Source organism: Anas acuta, chromosome 1 (assembly GCF_963932015.1).
Source record: "Anas acuta chromosome 1, bAnaAcu1.1, whole genome shotgun sequence".
Taxonomy (NCBI): domain Eukaryota; kingdom Metazoa; phylum Chordata; class Aves; order Anseriformes; family Anatidae; genus Anas; species Anas acuta.
In genome coordinates this window covers 112,100,415-112,111,743 of record NC_088979.1, presented here as the reverse complement: position 1 = coordinate 112,111,743, position 11,329 = coordinate 112,100,415, and the positions used below count along the sequence as shown (strand labels likewise).

The 11,329-nt window shown below is 39.2% G+C and overlaps 1 long non-coding RNA gene across 2 annotated transcripts in view; it reads left to right on the top strand.

The window, feature by feature from the left end:
* Window positions 1-378: 378 nt before the first annotated feature.
* Window positions 379-11,329, top strand: part of LOC137861592 (uncharacterized) — a 120,792-nt gene continuing 109,841 nt past the window's right edge. For both annotated transcript variants that reach the window (XR_011099724.1, XR_011099730.1), the window contains exon 1: window positions 379-469. This is a non-coding gene — a long non-coding RNA (uncharacterized lncRNA). The remainder of the gene's footprint in view (window positions 470-11,329) is intronic.

Here is an 11,329-nt window from a genome sequence, read left to right as displayed (position 1 = left end):
AGCACCAAGTACTATAGCAAGGAAACCATGCTCAAAGATTAGGAATCCGGAGTTGCTGAATGAGGCCAAGCAAGCCACAAGCTGGAGAGAAAACATCCCCCCGAGTTCCTGGGGGACTTCTTTCCTGCACGCTCAACATTTACCCCAGCAGCTCTGTGTTTTCCTGGTGTGCACGTGCACAAACCCTGTGGATCTCTGCACAGGACTTATCTTTTTGCTACCTTGGAGACTTGGCTTTCTGCCTGTCACAGACCAGGCCTCACAAAGCTCTCCCACCTGTGCTTCAGCTGGCCCCCCAACACCCCACACCTGCCTGCAACTTCATCAGGTGTTACTTATAAAAGAAGGGAAGAAGGTTATAAATCCCCTTTTCTTAGTCAGGGCTGCACTTATTTCAAGTAGCAGCAGCAGCTATGATCTGTGCCAGCCAGAGGACTTCACTTCGCTTATGTTCAGTGCTTCACGTGTGGTAAGTGCTGATGCTTGGCTGGGTGATGGGACTTGCTTGTCCTTTTTGTCTCGAGCCCAACAGAAGCAGAGTGAGCTCTTGCTGTGGTAGAAGCAGGAGACTGCTGTCCCAAATCTTGGTTAGTAGAGAAAGGCAGATACCTCTCAGAGTGCTTGAGCACACCCTCAACCCTCTGCTGTTTCCCCATGTCATGTACCATGCTGGCTGTGGTGAAGAGCAGACAGCAGGAGCATGGCTTGAGCACATCTCCTGCTCAGGAGGTATTGCAGTCCTGCGCTCTTAGTATGGGTGCCACCAGCCTCTAAGTACTTTTTCCCTGTGTTTTTTTTTTTTTTTCTCCTCACTTTAACCTCCCCTTTTGGGAGAAGAGGTGATGTAAGTAATTACAGTATAGAATTTTGAAGTTCTTTGGATGATAAATGCTGTGGTGGACTTAGGGTGGGAAGCAGTCTAGAGCCATAGTTGTCCGTGGTGAACTGGGGACTAGGGGTTGTCCCATTTATCCTGAGTCCTGTTCCATGCTTGTTCATCATTTGGATGGCTTATGTTATCATTTCCAAGGCTTATTAACAAGGCAGAGAAGTAGGGGGTAGAAGGCTGTTTAAACGGGAGGACTGCTCTTCTTTTCTCAATTTACTTGTGGTTTAAATTAGCAAGTTTTCCTCACTATAGAAAGTCCATCAGAAGTCTTATTTATTTTGTTATTTAGAGATAAAAGAAAAATCAGTTTATATGTCTGCGTATTACAGTGTGTAGGTATAAGCTAGAAACCAATGTGTAATGATGCTAGGTACATTTTTTTTTTTGGTGTGTATGTGTTACTTAGATGCCCAAATCTCTTAATGTTATTTTTTTCAGTGGTATTTCCCTTCTTGTGCAGAGCCCAAAGCTCTTTCTCTATCTTGTATGCTACTTTCACTAAAGTTAGAATCTACTGAGGCCTTCACTCTTAAGGCTCAATTTCAGTCTTGTGCTGAAGATCAGGATCAGGCATGAATGTTTTCTAGTCATTTCAATGGCTGAATTTACTCTTTTTTCTGGAAAGCATAGGGAAAACATGGGCTGTTAATGCAATATATCTCTAAGTAATTGTAGGAGCAAAGTTTTATGCCTTGCCAGCTACCTATACAACACCCCACTTCCAAATGATCTGGTTATGGCATATGGTGATTTCTGCAAAGGAAGCAATTTGGCAGGAACCAGCCCTGCAGGAAGGAGGGAACCGAACTGGAGTATTGTTATCGTCTTCTGTTACGTTTTGACCACAGGTTGTCAGTAAATAGCCTTTGGAGTTTAATTACATGATCAAGATTGCTGAGGAGCATGGAAGACGAAAGAATGAATAGGTAATGGAAAGCAATTTTTCCCCTCCTTTACTCTGGGGCAGCCATAATTAAAGTTAAAGTGCTGCTGGAAACTGAGTTAGGGGAGTGAATTGTAATTGCAAACACTGTTTGCTCAGTCACTCTTGGCAACAGTGTCATGTTAACTCAGTCTTTGTGTCTCCTGTGAATCCTCCAGATTGACGAAAACATCTTTTCTTATCCAATTTGTTATCACTGACATCAGAAAGTCATTAAAGAATATCAGCAGAGTAGATTGGGATCTGGAATAAGAAATCAATTATTGCCAGGAAGTACCTTTATAGACACTAATTAGGCCTTGACTGACATTTACGGTATTCCTTTAATGGTACATATGGTCAGTTTTTAAAGGTACAGGGCAGCTATCAGTGTTTTAAGTAACACCCATCCTTTTTTTTCCCAGCTGTCCATATGCCAGCTCATGCTAGATCAGATGCATGCTGCAAAATCTATGAAAGAGTGGATTTTCATACAAGTAAAAATAAAGTCGTTGACCTGTTCATTTAGCCAGAAATTAAATGTTACCCCTGGCACCAGATAGCTGGTGTTGGTCGCATTTAGCAGGATGGTTCCTGCCTTTCATGTCTGTTCTGCAGATTGCCAGTGGCAGATAGATTAGACTTTCACAAGAAAGGCCTAATAGATATACAACAGGCATATATAGGTTTAGACATCTGTGCAAGCAAGAAAGGCCATGGATAAATAATCTTACCCTGTGAAAGATTGGAAGCACTATAGAGATCTATAATAAAAACAGCACAGACAAGTATAATTTAATAGGGAAAACACAGAGATGGGCCAGTCAGGGGACCATGTCAAAGGCAATGTGGGAGCACGCCTTGTTTCTGCTTTCACTGTGGCTGTTTGCAAAACTGTCAGCATGATTCTCCATATGGATGAACATTAAATTGCTTTGCTTTCCCTAGCCTCAACTGGAAGAGTTATCCATCTCTACATTAAACTGAGTCTAATTCCTAATCTCTTCTCTTTCGAATCCCACTGAGGTATATATCTCCAGGTATTTTAGTATTTTATGATCCCTTCATGTTGTTAAAATACACCCAGTGCTATTAGCTTATAACCGCTCATTCTGTAAGTAAAAACTGAAGACAACTTCCCTCTCCTCCCTGCCTAAAACAAACAAACAAAAAGCAATAAATATACCAAAACTTTGAAATAATCATGCATGGTAAGAACCTGGACCATTCAGTACAGAAATGAAGTAGTTGCAACTTATGTCAGGGTAGATGTAATCAGTACAATTTGCATAAGAGCTTGCAAATGTCATCTTCAGTTTATTTATGTGGCCAGCATGTAATGACCTCTAATAAATATTTAGGTGAGTTGTGTAAAGATGAAAATTTTAAAGGACAAGTTAAGTCTATATTCTACAATTCTCTGGGACTCAAGTCCTGAGCTTCTATATTTGCTGTAGTTGCATTGGTGCTAGATGACTGTAAAATTGTATAAATCATAAGTCTCAGTTTAGATTTGATATCAAATTTGGTACCTGTAAACAATCCTAAAAGATAATATCATACATCTTACTTGAAACATTTTCTAACACTGGTGCTGCAAATCCTCATATATTCTTCTTATATCCTTCTACAAGTATTTCAGAAAATGAAGTTCCAATACTAAGTCATCTTCCGGGAGTAGTTCAGGAGACTGAAGTTTGGGTCTATCTCCGTTGATAATATATGAACACGAAATCTTGCTGTCTGAAGGTAGATAATGTAACTGTTAAATTAAGAGAAAAGGACATCATTTCAGTACTGTGAAATGAATATCTGGCCTGTAAATGCTTTCATTTATGCAGTGGCTCCTGTTACCCTATGTGATGAGTACTGCTAAATGAACAATTGAAATACAACTGTGCTGCCTTCATACAATAGAAATAATAATAAAGGTAACAGCTTTCTTAAAAACAAAAGCAGAATATTAATGGAGTGAATTAGACATGTAAGACTGAACTCAGTTGACTGTTAAAATGATAAATTATTTTTACAGTATAATTTTCTATATTCTACATAGAACTTGCGATTCTATGTAGAGTAGAATGTCACTTTTATAAAGTGAAGAAGAAATAGTTCCTGTGGGATTTTTTCTTCAGAATCTTGAATGCTCACTGGTATTTTGCAATGATCTAACTGGTTCAGATTTATAATCTCTCCTGTGTTATCTGCATTACCCTAGTGTAGGCCGTTTTTTGTTGTTGTTTTTGTTTTTCTCCTTGCTTTATCCTGCTTAATCTGGAGTGGGCATCATACTTGTCCATGGGCAAGTCAAAGGGTCAATCATACCTTCACTGCACTGATGTTTATTTCATCCTTCCATGGATTTTAGTCTAGAGAGGCTCTTCTGGTCTCTATTTCCAGTCAGTTATTAACAGCTCTATGTAAGTAAAATATGTTGCAATACCAGTAAATTTCCTTCCTTAATCTGAAATAAAAATTATGGTCAAGTACTGAATCCAAAGCAATTATCCCCCTAATACATCTAATCTGAATACATCTTGGTGTGTGTTACGAAGTATTTCTCTGCAAAACCACAAGCAACAATGAAGGATGCAGGACCATTCCTCCTCAAGAAAACTAGCATCTTGTCCTCAGGATAAAATGTGAATTTGGTGCCTACCTTTAGCTGTATGATACTGAGGCTTGCAATGCACAGATAGGGTGGTAAAATACCTCAGAAATACTCTGCAAAATCCAGAATTCCAATTCACATAGATATATATTTCTTTTTGCATGGACATAACAAAGCATTGTGCAGTCCAAAAGAAAGTAAGTCACAGTCTGTAGCTCCACTTCAGAACAGTAGCAAAAGCTGCAAGTGACAGTTGCAAGACAAGAAACTAATGCAGAGAAATTGAATTCTCAGAATCTAATGATCTCATTGAATATGAGCTCAAGAACAAGTCAAAGATCCTGAAAAAAGGGGGGTTGAATTTGGATAGTTTCTCTTCTGCACAGCACTCAAAATATTTTGTCTCACCTTGCAGTGTGCTTGCTCATTAGATGACATGTATTTTCTTGGCACTACTTGGACTATTTCAAGTAAACCAGCAGAAAACATAATTGGTACTTTGAGTAGCCTTGTCTCAAACCATAAGAAATTTCTGTGGTAGGTGTGATGAGAGAGGAGCAAGGCATCAGAGGGGGATGTTGCAGCTATAATTACTGTTACAACTGTAGCTGTAACAAGGGCTGTTACAGCTATAATTAAATTGTTGTGACCAAGCACAGGTCAAGAAGCTTGAGGATTCCGCTCAGGATGCGAAACTGTAAACTAGCCTGCTGATATGAATTTGGATTTTTTTCCATCTCACTGGAAGTAGTGAACATAGGGAGTGGCTGCAGCCTCCTGAACTTTGATAAGATCAAGTTCTCTGAAAAGCAGGAATGGTTCACATGTGTGCAATTTCTGGGCTCCCCTACAACTTGTGCAGGTAAATATTTTCATGAGGAACTAAGAGATAGGAGCATGTTCAAAGAGGTGTAGCACTTCCACTACCTCCATAAGTAGTTGAAAACAGCAGGTACAGAAGCTTCTGGCACATGGTTTCTGTAGTTTACAGTGGAAACACTTATTTATTTTGTGAGTTTATTAGACTGTTCCATTAGTCTGTGTTTAGGCTGGAGAGCTGAATGATAATTGGTCCTTCAAAAAAAAAAAAAGCATGTATCTTGAGAGTATTGGGGGAGGGGGAGAAATGGAGGGTGTAAAAAGGTGTCTCTAACCCAGAAAGTATACAGTGTGGGCTGAAGCAGTAAACCACAATTTCTGGAAGCACAGGAGTGTTCCTGGCTGTACTGTGTGCCTCTAAAGAATACATTAGAGCTGCACTCTACAAAAGGGAGCACCTGAGATAGCGGCCCTGTTAATTACACTGCTGGTTTCCATTGCCTTAATTCCACTGGTGTATGAGGAAGCATTGACAGATGGGCAAGCACAAAAGCTGTGATAAGTCAGCAATGCTTGGGGTTCTTGCAAGTGTGATAATGACCTCAAGATAATTCGATTTTTATAAAAGAGAGGCTTGTTCTGCAATTGTCATCACCACAGTCTCACATCAGAAAAGGCTTGCTTTTTGTATTTATATATCTTCACTTCCTCTCTTGTTTTTTGCCAGCCACATTTGCCATACTTCTAAACACTACAAATGACAAAACCTAACATTAATTCCCTGTGTGTCTGACAATCAGAGTAGGAAGATCTGTGAACAAGTTCTGTTTAAGATTACTCTGCTGAACTGGGGGGATGTGATTCAAGTTTTTCATCTGTAAAACCATTGCCCATCATAGATTTTTTTTTAAATGAATGGTGATGTGCAGGTGGAAAACAGAAATAACATTTAAGAGGAAAGCAATGTTTTGATTGTAGTTGGACGCTTCATATTCAAACAGGAATGTATTTTGTGTGTCCAGAATGCATTGAAAAGAAAACCACTGTCCCTTTCCAGAGGAAACTCATAGTATATCTCAATCAGTGTAGAATGCATTTAAGAACACTTTAATTCATGTTCTTGAAGTTTCATTTTGTCTGAAGATAGATAGTTAAAAATTAGTACTACAAACTACTGTTGATTTGTATTTTTATGTCAGCTTTGTGTGGAAACAATCAAGCTTTGTACAAATATACAAATCAAATAACTAGTTTGAGTAACTGAATAATGGTGTGCAATTAACAACCATTTCAAAATCTGCTCTGTCTTTTGATTGTCATACATATAGCAGTTAGGATGAACACAGATATTTGCTGGTGAGATATTTGCTAAGTGTAAGGAGTCATCTATGGTTTGATTGAAGTGTAGTAGGACCAGCAGCTGGCTTGAGGTCATACAGTTCCTCATGTACTGTATTGTAGGTGGAGTTCTTTTTCTTTACTCTAGTCTCACTAGACCAGCCCCTTAAGTCTTGCCTTGCTAGGGCCCATGTTAATTTCATGCTGTTGTTGGCTTACACCACTTCCTAACTTGATACCTGTAATTGCTTGATGGCTTTATGAAGGCCATAAATCTTTGCCTGAAACCAAACAACTATCTTAGAACTCCTTTTAGGTCTTAAGCTTCTTCTGTCATCATAATTTAAGGGTGCTGGATGGTGTTCAGAACATGACATGCACATGTCAATACTTGACTAGATCAAGTTGCAAAATAAAATATGTTCCAAAGCAATGACTTGCAGTTGCTACCGTATATTCATAAATTACCTTTGATCACTGAAGTCTGATTTCCCCATGTTGTAGTTAGTGTGGGCATTGATTTATTTTTTCACAGAGAGAGATCAGCACCCTTGTTAGTCTTCTCCAGCAATGGTTTTCACTCTATTGCCCTCATTGGAGCAGTGGAGATCTGGGATCTCCTCAGCTCTGACCAAAGCTTTCAATTCCATTTGCTCACACCACCCTGTCAGGATTGTTGTGTTGTATGTTGTGCTCATTAGGGAAAAGTCTAACGCCTTTCATGGTAAAGCATGTGGGCTTTGGCTGCTCTCGCTGGCCTTAGGGTTATGCTGTCATTCGTACGGAAGTTGGAAACAGTATTTAGTAGCAAGAGCTTCCAAAAATCATTAAAATTTAATTTGCTTGTGGTGAGGGAGGCGTAAAGCACAGGAGATTATGTTCAGTTTATGAGCCTTGACCTTTCATGCTTATCCATTTCTCTAGTTTAATTTTGGTTCATGAAGTACACATTTCATATGGCTCTGGTTATTATTACATACTTCTTATTTTATTAATATTACTTGAATGTATATGGGAGGCTATCATTTCCTTTATTGCTGTGGGAGACAGCATCCTGTATCAGTCAGGAAGTACGTGGGGGTAACAGCTAAATGTTCTCTGTACTGAGCCTATGGTCAGCATCAGAAAAGGGAACTAAACAGACTTTCTGTACCTTTGGATGTGTTCCTCCTGTCAGTGCTGACGACGTGAAGCTTTCTAATAGCAAAAGCATGCCTGATTCCTCCCCAAACCCTGCTGACTTTCCAGCCACCTGAGTGGATGTTCAGCTGCTGTTTGCAGCTGAATCATGTTTCCCTTTTCCCAACACTTTCATAGTTGCTGGGTAATGATCATCATGGGTCACTTTTTATTATCCCAGCTTCACAGTAATATTATTATTCACAGTTGCCCCCCACATGAGTGTATTGTTTCCAGCCACTCTTTCCCTCTGGACTTTGAACACTTCTTAATCTAAGATGGGGGAAGGGGGAAGACAACGAAGTATAGAACCCATGGACTATGCAAAAAAAAAAAAAAAGTCTGGCTAATAGCCAGATCCCTAAAATGGTTAGAAATGTGCCCTTATGTGTTCACACACCTAGTTTCTGTCAAAATCTTCCTGACCTGCCCCAAACAGCTACAGCCAAGTGAACAAGCTACCTGATTAAGAGTTTTTCCTCATGCAGTCTTTGCATCTGTACCCATAGTGAAATCTCCAAAGAAGGACCAGAAAGGTTAAGACCAATCATTTGATCTAAAACGCAGCTGGTAAAATGTTAAACAAACCCATCCTGGTGTTAAATAATACAAAGAGTGACACAACTGCTTTCTTCTACAGATAGCTCTTTGTGCATAGTATGTGTGTATATGTGTGAGGGAATGTTTCATTTAACTAGGAAGGTAAAGGGGGGAGGCTATCAGAAGTAGCAGTACTTGCATTAACATCTGTTCTTTGGACAACTGTCTCCTATCCACGATTATAGATTTCCCCAGCAAATTAACAAAGGGAAAAAAAAGGTGAAAGGAACTCAGTAAATAAGTCTGAAATCAACAGTCACTGTGCCTTGTGGAGCTGGAGGCAGGAGATTAAGACCTCCTTTCATAGATATTTGATTTACACCAGGCATTCTTTATTTTAAGTAACTTCTCTCTGTATCTTGACAGGTGGGTTGGCTGCACAGCAGTCATCAGCATAAAACCCTTCTTTGCTGGAACTGCACTTCAGTGTGAGTTGGCAAACTACATCTTTGCATATAGATCTGTGCCTGTTTTTGACTGTCTTCATTTGCAACAGAAAACATAATGCTCTTTACATGAGTGGCACGTACGGAGGAGCAGCAGATATTTGGAGTTCCAACAAAACAATGTATGTAATACCTCCTGTGTCAAAATCACTCACAAAACATACCTTTTCAGGAACTGCAGTTATCAAGTTAAAGAAAGATTTTGTAAAAAACTATCTTCAGTGAATTTCCATATGCCTGAGCTAGTCAACTATGGCAAGAATATACAGCTTAGTTTATCATGAAGGATTTAAATAAAAAATAAGTACAATAAATTAATAGTCAGGGCCCTAAAAGCTCTTCAGCCTCTTGGACCCATATCTTTAGTTTAAGTTTCTTGATTCTTAATGTTTCAGGAGTGCATCCCCGATCAAGATGGGGTAATGCTGCTTGAATTGGGACCTGACAGTAGAAAATCAGGCTGTCAGATAATTTCAATAGGTACAAGAAACTTTTCAAGAGATCATAGAAAGGTTTGTAAACAGTTAAAAAGACTTGCTTCTTTAATTTAGTGGTAATACAACACAATTTATTAATCTGTTTTTAATCTTCTGAATATTTTATTGACATCCAGTTGCTGTGCTGAAGCTGTGAAGGTGAAGCTTAAAGCAACAGTGGATTACTACCAGTAGACAGCAGTTACTTTGGGAAGACTCCATGGGTCTGTAAACTAACACCTGATACCATAGATGTGTGAAATCTAGGGATGATTCCTTGTGATGTTTCAGTTGTGTGTGTGTTTTTTTTTTTTTTTGCTGAGGCTCTTGGATTGGGAACATGATCTATTCTTAAAGAAAAGCATTTACCTGTTTAAAGCATTTGGTATGATTGGATTTGATTTGAGCTAAGGGAATCCATCAGGGCCACAGGACCAAAAAGGGAGTTCTCTGTACTTGCTTGCTGCAGTACTGAGAATATGCCTCTTCCCTCCACTTTGAGTTCATCTGTGGTGTTGATGTTCTCTGTAGGCATAAGCAAGCGACAATCCATACCTTCTTAATCCCTAGGCATCTATGGCAACTAATCACATTTTGTGATGTGGAAATTTCTTTGCCTAAGTAAGCAGTGAAAAGGAATGCCTAGGAAATGTGCAGAATTCCCATTGCTAAAACACTTAAGATCAGTTCAAACAAACTTCTGTGAGGAATGTCACAGCTCAGTCTTGTTTTACACATTTCTATGACTTTTTGGAAGTAATCCATATTACCAATGCAAGTGAACAAGCAGTGTCAAAACTCATGGCTGCTGTGATTCTCAGGGTGTAAATGACGCAGATGCTTTTTATTTTAAATTGTTCTTCCTGCTAACTATGAACTAAAGTAGCACTGATTCAGAATTGCAATGCTTCTAAATGTGAGTAAACAAAACAGAGCTAACTGAAAATTTTCTTAATATAACCTGAATTCTTACCATTGCTTTTAAAGTGCCTTCAGAGTTGTTCTCTCATTCTTCACTGCTAGTGCACTCTGCAGTCTCGGAGGCTGGGTCAATGAAGGGGCACACTGTATATCTTCAGAAGAGATCAATTGCAATCCCCCAAAGACTATGCTGCATTACCATTACAGAAGATCACTAATCAGCAACAACTTGCTATATGGCATTGGACACATGTAACTTATCTCCCTGCATTATCCTCTTTTTTAAAAAAAATCACAAATCTCCAAACAGCTATATGGAGGATTGAATGAGATTATGCTCTTACCCTGCTAAGCCTGGGGTAAACAGTGACGCAGACACAGGAGAAGACTGGAATTCTTCTGTCTCTCAGAAACAAGCAGTATTTTTTTCCCTTTTTTTATGCTTGCTTCTCAATTGGAATGAAACAAATGACATTGATTTGGGATGTTTTAGGAAATATTTCAATTTTAAATAAAGCTTGTTTTATGTATTTTAAGTTCGAATAAACTTAAAATGCATGCAGTATCTCAAAACATCACCGTCCCTTAGATCCTCTGCAGAGGTGCTAAGGGCAGCATAAGGGAAAGCAAGTAATAAAGAAGATGAAGTCAAATGTTGCTTTGGCTCCGGTGGTGTCCCGATATCCAAACCTCTATGCCATGACCCTGGCTGGGGATGCTTGCATGGCTTTGAGTGAGTGAGCTGTGCATGTGAGGATGCTCTTGTAGTGCATGAATTAACTTGATATTAACAGTGACAGCTATGTTCTGCCATTTGTAACAGCTCAGTGATAAGGTCAAAGTAATGTTGGTTGTGACTACTGCTCTCCACCACCACATTTACTTAATCCTGTCTTCAGGAGCACAATCTAAACAAGGCTTCAGGACATTAAATAGACACTGAAGGGGCAATACTTTCAGCTATAGCTAGATGTGAAGAAGTATTGTGATTTTTATCTGGATTTCTCCAAGCTTCTGTGTGCTGCTGAAGCAAGGAGTTTTGAGTTCTCTTCCCTTCGATGAAATAAGCAAGTTTTTTTCTATTTATGTTAACTGTCTCTTAATCACTCTTCCGTCCTGTTTTGTTCT